The sequence below is a fragment of the Triticum dicoccoides genome, chromosome 4A, assembly GCF_002162155.2.
Source record: "Triticum dicoccoides isolate Atlit2015 ecotype Zavitan chromosome 4A, WEW_v2.0, whole genome shotgun sequence".
Classification (NCBI taxonomy): domain Eukaryota; kingdom Viridiplantae; phylum Streptophyta; class Magnoliopsida; order Poales; family Poaceae; genus Triticum; species Triticum dicoccoides.
This window is the reverse complement of record NC_041386.1, coordinates 677,132,061-677,141,819: the sequence shown is the minus strand read 5'-3', so window position 1 is coordinate 677,141,819 and position 9,759 is coordinate 677,132,061.

Sequence of the window (9,759 nt, the reverse complement as noted above, 5' to 3'; positions counted from 1 at the left end):
AGACGAGGGCAGCGACGGGGACGGGGGCGGCGACGGGGACGGGGGCGGCGACGGAGACGAGGGCGGCGACGGGGACGGGGGCAGCGACGGCGACGGAGACGACGGAAACAGAGGGAGAAACAGAGGGAGAATGACATTTTCGCAAGTGTTGGTTATATAGGAGGCACCTTTAGTACCGGTTGGAGCCACCAACCGGTACTAAAGGCCAGTTTTGGCCAGCCCAAGCGGCGGGAAGCGACCCCCTTTAGTACCGGGTGGTGGCACAAACCGGTACTAAAGCCCCCCCCCCCTTTAGTACCGGTTGATGGCTCCAACCGGTACTAAAGGCCTCGCGCTGCCACCCCAAAATTTAGTCCCACCTCGCCGGGCGAAGGGCATCCGCACTGGTTTATAAACCCAGCCGCGGCTACTACTTCGAACTCCTCTATATAGCAGGCTTGTGGGCCTAAACTCTGCGCGCTGCCCTGTGAGTCTGCTTGGCCTTTAAGGCCTGTAATTACACACATGTGGCCTATCAGGCCCACAGGGCAGCGCCCCAATTTTTTTTATAGTTTTTTTCTTTTCTGCTTTATTTTCTTCTATTTATTTTTGCGTAGTTTTTTGTATAGTTTTTTCTTTTTTGTTATATTTATTTTCTTCTATTAATTTGTGAGTAGTTTTTCATCTAGTTTGCCAAAATTCAACATTTTTCTTTTCTACTTTATTTTCTTCTATTTATTTTTGCGTAGTTTTTTGTATAGTTTTTTCTTTTCTGTTATATTTATTTTCTTCTATTTATTTGTGAGTAGTTTTTCATCTAGTTTGCCAAAATTCAACATTTTCAGAGTTCATTTTGTAGTGATTTTCAATTTCACGGTCATTTTGTAAACGATTGAAAAATAGCAAATATTTTTTTTTATTTTCTGCTTTATTATTTCTTCTATTTATTTCTGAGTAGTTTCTTCTTTTCTGCTATATTTATTTTCTTCTATTTATTTTTGAGTAGTTTTTTTATATAGTTTTTTCTTTTCAGCTATAGTTTTTCTTTCTTTTCTAATATTTTTTTTCTGCAAAAATTGATGGTCAAAGTCTGGAGTTATAACTTAAAAAAAGAAATGTCGACGTGCAATTAGTTTTTGCCATAACAGAAGAAGTCCGGAGTTGTAATAAGTTATTAAAAATAAAAAAGAGATGCAATGCTCGTTAATTTGCTTCAAGCCTTTCGGAATAGTGTAAACTGCACTGCGCATAGCTCCGTGCAGTCTACCGTATTCCTGAAGGCTTGAAGCTAAGCAACGTGAGCATTGATCCTCTTCTTCATCGTCTCTGCACTCAGGGCTTATAGACCGCTCCTAGTCCCTCTCACTTCGCGAGGTGGGACTAAAAAATAGCTTACGTTTGGTTCATCCATGAACCGGTACTAAAGGTGCTCATGGGGCCCCAGCCTTACCTGACACAACCTCATTAGTACCGGTTCGTGGTATGAACCGGCACTAAATGGTGATGGTGGGGCCATAGCCTGACCGGAGGCTGACACAGCCTCTTTAGGTACAAAAAATTACAAACTTTCTGTTAGTGCCGGTAGTTTTCAAATTTGAATAGTTTAAATTTTGAATTATTTGAAATTAGTGTGAATTTATTTGCACATAAAATTTCTTCGCGTTTCAAATGCCAAAACACATAACTATCCTAACTATTACAGAGATTCCCCTCTGGGTGCGAAACACAGAAGAAAGTGATGATAGCTAGTGAAGCCGATCACATCCCAGATCTTTGGGTGTGAAACTTTTTCTTCGCCTGTGTCCCTTTGCGCCGTAACCATGGAAAATCTTCATTATTTAACGGGATGCTCGGGTCAATATTCACTATGAATGGAGCAATTTCATCAAACTTTTCATAATCTTCTGACTTGTCTATCTTGTCATCCACTCCCACGATGTTTCTCTTCCCAGAAAGAACTATGTGCCGCTTTGGCTCATCGTACGATGCATTCGCTTCCTTATCTTTTCTTTTTATTGGCTTGGTAGACATGTCCTTCACATAGAAAACCTATGCCACATCATTGGCTAGGACGAATGGTTCGTCTGCATACGCAATATTGTTGAGATCCACTGTTGTCATTCCGTACTGTGGGTCTTCCGTTACCCCGCCTCGTGTCATATTGACCCATTTGCACCAAAACAAAGGGACCTTTAAACCACGTCGATAGTCAAGTTCCCATATGTCCTATATATAACCATAATATATTTCCTTTCCTGTCTTGGTTTCTGCATCAAAGCGGACACCACTGTTTTGGTTGGTGCTCTTCTTATCTTGGGCGATCGTGTAAAATGTATTACCATTTATCTCGTACCCTTTGAAAGTCCTTATATTTGAAGATGGTAACTGGGACAGCAAGTACAGGTCATCTTTAATAGAGGTGTCATGCATGGTACGTGTCTGCAACCAGCTGGCGAAACTCCTGGTTTGTTCACGTGTAATCCAGTCATCAGACCGCTCCGGGTGTTTGGAGCGTAGCAAATTCTTGTGTTCATCCATATACGGAGCCACCAAGGCGGAATTTTGTAGAACTGTGTAGTGTGCTTCAGTGAGAGAATGTCCGTCCATACATATTATTTGTTCCCCTCCTAGCGTGCCTTTTCCATCCAGTCTGCCCTTATGCCGCGATTCAGGAACACCAATCGGCTTAAGGTCAGGAATAAAGTCAATACAAAACTCAATGACCTCCTCATTTTGATGGCCCTTGGAGATGCTTCCTTCTGGCCTAGCACGGTTATGAACATATTTCTTTAAGACTCCCATGAACCTCTCAAAGGGGAACATATTGTGTAGAAATACAGGACCCAAAACGTTAATCTCTTCGCATAGGTGAACTAGGACGTGCATCATGATGTTGAAGAAGGATGGTGGGAACACCAACTCGAAACTGACAAGACATTGCACCAAATCATTCTGTAACCTTGGTATGATTTCTGGATCGATTACCTTCTGAGAGATTGCATTGAGAAATGCACATAGCTTCACAATGGCTAATCAAACGTTTTCCGGTAGAAGCCCCCTCAATGCAACCGGAAGCAGTTGCGTCATAATCACGTGGCAGTGATGAGACTTTAGGTTCTGGATCTTTTTCTCTGCCATGTTTATTATTCCCTTTATATTCGACGAGAAGCCAGACGGTACCTTAATACTGAGCAGGCATTCAAAGAAGATTTCCTTCTCTTCTTTGGTAAGAGCGTAGCTTGCATGACCCTGATGTATGTCGTATTCTCCGTGCATACGTTGCTGGTCCTCCCATGCCTCAGGTGTATCTTTTGTCTTCCCATACACGCCCAAGAAGCCATGCAGGGTCACGCAAAGATTCTTCGTCACGTGCATCACGTTGATTGCGGAGCGGACCTCTAGGTCTTTCCAATATGGCAGGTCCCAAAATATAGATTTCTTCTTCCACATGGGTGCGCGTCCGTCAGCGTCCTTCGGAACAGGTTGTCCGCCAGGACCCTTTCCAAATATCACCTTCAAATCCTTGACCATATCATGTACATCAGCACCAGTACGGTGGCGAGGCTTCGTCCGGTGATCCGCCTCACCTTTGAAATGCTTGCCTTTCTTTCTTACGGGATGCCTGCTCGGAAGAAATCAACGATGTCCCAGGTACACATTCTTCTTACAACTATTCAAATATATACTGTCGGTATCATCCAAACAGTGCGTGCATCCGCGGTATCCCTTGTTTGTCTATCCTGAAAGGTTACAGAGAGCAGGCCAATCATTGATGGTCACGAACAGCAATGCCTTTAGGTCAAATTCTTCCCCCATGTGCTCATCCCACGCATGTACACCTGTTCCATTTCAAAGTTGTAAGAGTTCTTCAACTAATGGCCTTAGGTACACATCAATGTTGTTGCCGGGTGGCTTAGGGCCTTGGATGAGCACTGGCATCATAATGAACTTCCGCTTCATGCACAACCAAGGAGGAAGGTTATACAAACATAGAGTCACAGGCCAGGTGCTATGGTTGCTGCTCTGCTCCCCAAAAGTATTAATGCCATCTGCGCTTAGACCAAACCATACGCTCCTTGCATCATCTGCAAACTCCTTCCCGTACTTTCTTTCGATTTTTCTCCACTGCGACCCGTCAGCGGGTACTCTCAACTTTCCGTCTTTCTTACGGTCTTCTCTGTGCCATCACATCGCCTTGGCATGCTCTTTGTTTTGGAACAAACGTTTCATCCGTGGTATTATAGGAGAATACCACATCACCTTGGCAGGAATCTTCTTCCTGGGGCGCTCGCCCTCGACATCACCATGCTCATCGCGGCTGATTTTATAGCGCAATGCACCACATACCGGGCAAGCGTTCAAATCCTCGTACTCACCGCGGTAGAGGATGCAATCATTAGATCATGCATGTATCTTCTGCACCTCTAACCCTAGAGGGCAGACAACCTTCTTTGCTTCGTACGTACTCCCGGGCAATTCGTTGTCCATTGGAAGCATATCCTTTATCATTACCAGCAACTTTCCAAATCCCTTGTCAGATACACCATTCTCTGCCTTCCATTGCAGCAATTCCAGTGTGGTGCCCAGCTTTTTCTTGTCACCTACGCAATTCGGGTACAACAATTTTTTGTGATCCTCTAACATGCGCTGCAACTTCTTCTTCTCCAAATCACTTGCGCAGTTTCTCTTTGCATCGGCAATGGCCCGACCTAGATCATCAACGGGCTCATCTGATGCCTCTTCTTCAGCTTCTTCCCGCATTGCCGGCTCAGCTTCTTCCCGCATTACCGGCTCAGCTTCTTCCCACATTGTTGTATCATCGTATTTAGGGAACCCATGGCCAGGATAGCTGTCGTCGTCCTCTTCTTCTTCATTGTCTTCCATCATAACCCCTCTTTCTCCCTGCTTGGTCCAAACATTATAGTGGGGCATGAAACCAGACTCAAACAGGTGGACGTGAATGGTTCTTGACGTAGAGTAATTGCGACCATTCTTACAGCCAGCACATGGACAAGGCATAAAACCATCCGCCCGCTTGTTTGCCTCAGCCGCAAGCAGAAAAGTATGCAGGCCCTCAACGAACTGGGGAGAGCATTGGTCATCGTATATCCATTGCCGGCTCATCTTCATTACACAACACCGAATAGATCAAATTAATACAAGTTCATACATAAAGTTCATACAGCACTTAAATGCAACAAACAAATAACTCTCTAGCTAAAGCATTTAAATGCAACAACAAATGCGATCAAGATCGCAACTAAGGTAACAATTGATCCAACAGCATAATGATACCAAGCCTCACTATCGATGGCATATTTTCTAATCTTTCTAATCTTCAAGCGCATTTTCTCCATCTTGATCTTGTGATCATCGACGACATCGGCAACATGCAACTCCAATTCCATCTTCTCCCCTCAATTCTTTTCAATTTTTCTTTCAAGTACTCGTTTTCTCTTTCAACTAAATTTAACCTCTCGACAATAGGGTCGGTTGGAATTTCCGGTTCACATACCTCCTAGATAAAAATATCTATGTCAACTTGATGGGAATAATTTGTCATAAACACGAAATGCAACAAATAGTTTTAGAAGAGAATATACCACATCCGAATCATAACAAGGACGAGGCCCGACGGGGACGGATATCAAAACCATGGCACTATGTATAACAAACAACGTACGGGTAAGATAATTATTATATGAGTAACTATATATCCAAATCACACAAACATAAATTTTTTATATAAAATTTCATGAACAAGAGGCTCACCACAAGGTGGTGCCGGCGACGGGATGGTGCGGGCGATCGACGGTGGTTACGACGGAGATTTAGAAGGCACTAAGTAAACCACACCTACATATGCAAACTAAGTGTTATTTTGACCTCAAATTGCATATAAATCAAATACTACCACATATAATTCCCCCCAAAATACTAAAACCCACAATTAATCACTATATAAACCAATGCAAGAGCTAATCTAGCAATGAGAGATGAAAGGACAAAGTTGCTAACCTTGGTGATCATTTGAATGGATGAGGGCCTGCAAATCTTGACAAATTTGGGGCAAATTTTGTGATGAACTCGAGAGAAAGAAGGGAAGAACAGAGGAGAGGGAGAGGGGAAAGGGGGAAGAACAGAGTGCGGGTGGACGAAGGATTTATATAGGACGACCTTTAGTACCGGTTCGTGCCACGAACCGGTACTAAAGGTGCTGGAAGGGCCCCACTCTGACAACATCCTGCCACCACTTTCTTTAGTACCGGTTCGTGGCACGAACCGGTGCTAAAGGTTCCCACGAACTGGTACTAAAGAGCTCCTCCCGGCTAGCCGTTGGAACCGGCACTGATGGACACATTAGTGTCGGTTCTGTTACAAACCGGGACTAATGTGTCTCGCATTTGACCCTTTTTCTACTAGTGCTTGTACCTCCTTCACAAAGCTTCTTTCTGGACAGAAACTTTGAAAATCGTCAATAAATAATTACTAGGCAAATGAGGTTGTATTTTGGCATGTGGCAATGATATGGACAGAAAAAGATGTGTAAGAGGTTTGAGGTCAATTGGGCAAAGGAAAATAGCACTTGCTTCATAATGTGCCATTTAGGACAAAATAGGAAATAAATTATTTGAGCATGATGGGAAACATGGCAAGTGAAATATTTTGCCACATTTGATGAAGATATGACCCAAACAATTTATGACAATTATTTGAGAATTTTAGGAGTGATGGAAATAGGGGTTACTTCACAACCTAGGGCAAATTGAGTTATTCCTTTAATAGAAAAAGGAATATTCCCAATAAAAAGAATATTGGGATTTGGTCCAAGGTGGAAATAGAGAGGTCTAGGGAAGGATTTGGGTATAACAAGCCACTCTGGAAAGAAAGAAAAGGTCATCTTCTTCAGTTTCCAGACCACATAGCCACGGAAAAATAAAACTCAGGTAAAAACCTCAGAAAAACAAAAGTAAAAGAAAGGGCCAAAAATTAGGCTATTACATGCATGCATGGAAAAGAAAAGCTGGTGATGAGAACAAGTGGTGCCCTGGCCGGATGTGTGGTGATATTGATGTTGTTGTGTGCATGCCTTTGTGGGAGGCGGGCAATTGTGTGGTGGTGTTGTGGTGAGAGACCGAGAGAGAGATTGGGAAGCAGTAAGTTGTGAGAGATTGAGGGATGATAGAGGCATACAATGGGATTGGGATTTATGCTGATTATCTATTGTATGTTTCTACTGTTGCTAGAAAGTGCAGATTGTGTGATGGCTTTGTGGTGGTGGGTGGCTCGGCGAACAGGAAAGGTAGAAGTCTACCAGATGGACAAGAAAAGAAGGGGTATAACATAGGTAGCGAGTAAAGTATAGATTTGTGAAAAAAATTACATTTTCTGAATTCGTGATTTGTGTACTAAAAATAGCTTGACAATGTACAATTCAGAAACGTTGGTGGTATATATGTATTGAGAATGTGATTTGCCATAATAATTTAATTTATGTTTAGTGCCTTCCCCACCTGAATTTTTTTCGTCCTCCGCCAGTTCCTCACTGCACTATGATGGGCGAAGGACGTGCGTGTCTCCGATGAGTTCGTCGTGCCTTCCTCCGGTTCCATGCTGGACAACAGCGAGTTGGCCACTGGTGAGTTTGGTGCCTTGGTTTCCTTTCTATTTTCATGATCCAGTTTATGATCTCCTACTACTGATCTAGCTTGACGGTCGAGCTGCAATCTAAATTTGGAGCGTGTCCTTTTGTTGGTGTCGTTGTTCTCTCGTCCATGACCGTCGTTGTCACAAGCCCAAGTATCTTGGCTGGGTATCGACATCATTGGTGCACCTAGGGTCCGCCCCTTCCTGTCTCTCAAAAAAGGAGCAACGAGCTATCTACATTTAGTCTGTATGTAGTTATATTCTTATTTCCTTCCAATTTCTAAGTCATGATGGCCATATATAAGATTGCAAATTTATTGGGCGATACACCTATAGTAAATCAAGGACCAATACTAACTGAAGATGAATAAAATCATTGGTGAGAGAACAAAATTAGAAAGAGGTGGCCATTGAGTTGTTATGATAGATCAAAATAATGATCAGTTATTTAGTTATTTCTCCAATAGCATTGCATGTAAATGAATCTTAATATATTTCAATTCCAGTTTTTCTTTTTCATCTTTTCAGTTTGTTAAATATTTAAGTTCTATTTTGAGAAAATTTGTACTAAAGTGGCACATACTTTTAGTTATTGCAGAGCAGTCGAACGAGTACCTCAAACTGAAAGCACAAATGAATTTGCAAATAACCCAACAGTGAGTTATTTTTTTTGCGGGTGCCAACAGTGAGTTATTTATTCTATAGTTACCTTTGAAGATCGGTGAACTATTATATTTTTTGATAAAATGCAACAGATGAAGCATGAAATGGGCCTTTTTGAACTAGGTTCACCGATCACCAGAATCAAATTTGTGTATCTATTGCAGTGAAGTTAAATAAGTTTTTATAACTTAGATTTTGTTTTGCGAGACATGTAACTTAGGTTAAATATTGACTAACTAATACACACTACTTATGGTGGTCTTCTAATTGAACAGGACATTTACGGAAATTTGACTGGGTAAGCTCTCCGGACACTCGGCATCATAGCGTTTCCTGTTTCTATCATCTGTTGCTACTCTCTGTTAGATGATCATTAGCCATATATTGACAATGTGATTAATCAGGCAACATGAGTTATTACATATTGCCGTGTAATATATTACATGCCAGAACACTTATTCAGCATATATGTGTCTTGCTCTTCCTGCTGCAGTATACCTTCTGGTTAAGTTTTACACTCATCACCTCATGTTCTACCTTTCCTGTTCCCTTGCCTGCTTCTTCTTGAAGTTGTTGTTCCTTTGCATATCCAGGCCAGTGCTCGTGCATCGGTGTGTATTTTCTGTTGATATACCGCGTGTGTCGTTCGTGTGGGTGTGCACGCTAACAAATGAGTGTGTTCCTTTGATGTTTCTTATATTGGTGGAGACAGTGTTATCCTCTGGATGGATTTTGGTTTCACTGAATTGCAACCATGATAGCCAAAGCATAGATCATCTAAGAAAAGCACTTTGATTTCACCGAATTGCAACCATGATAGGCACAGAGCTTCCTTTTTCTCTAACCAGTCGAGTGATTTGTTTAACCCTTAATGTTAAATGGCCAAACAGGGATTAATAAGAACAGACCAACAAACAGATCATCTAATTATCTAACAAACAATGAGATTTTCCTAACCCTTAAACTAAATGACTAATGTTGGATTAATCAGACTAACACATAGATCATCTAACTAATCTAACCAGCCGTTTGTGATGTGCTTGGCCCTTAAGCTAAACGACCAAAGCATGGACTAATCTAATAACACCAGCCCCCGCCAAATCTGCCCCTACCTCTCTCCTCCACAAGGCCCACTGATAAGCACAAAGAAACGAAAAGAACAAAAACACCAAGCACCCATATGTGCAGATGGGAACAAAATCACAGCCCAAATAGGATGCAACCAAGGAAGTAAAGGTACATGGCAGCAAACAAATAAGGCAGAAAAGAAAACCAATAAAATCCATCCAGAGGATAACAGTGTCTCCACCAATATAAGAAACAACAAAGGAACGCACTCATTTGTTAGCGTGCACACCCACACGAACGACACACGCGGTATATCAATAAGAAATACACACCGATGCACGAGCACTGGCCTAGATATGCAAGGGAACAACAACTTCAAGAAGAAGCAGGCAAGGGAACAGG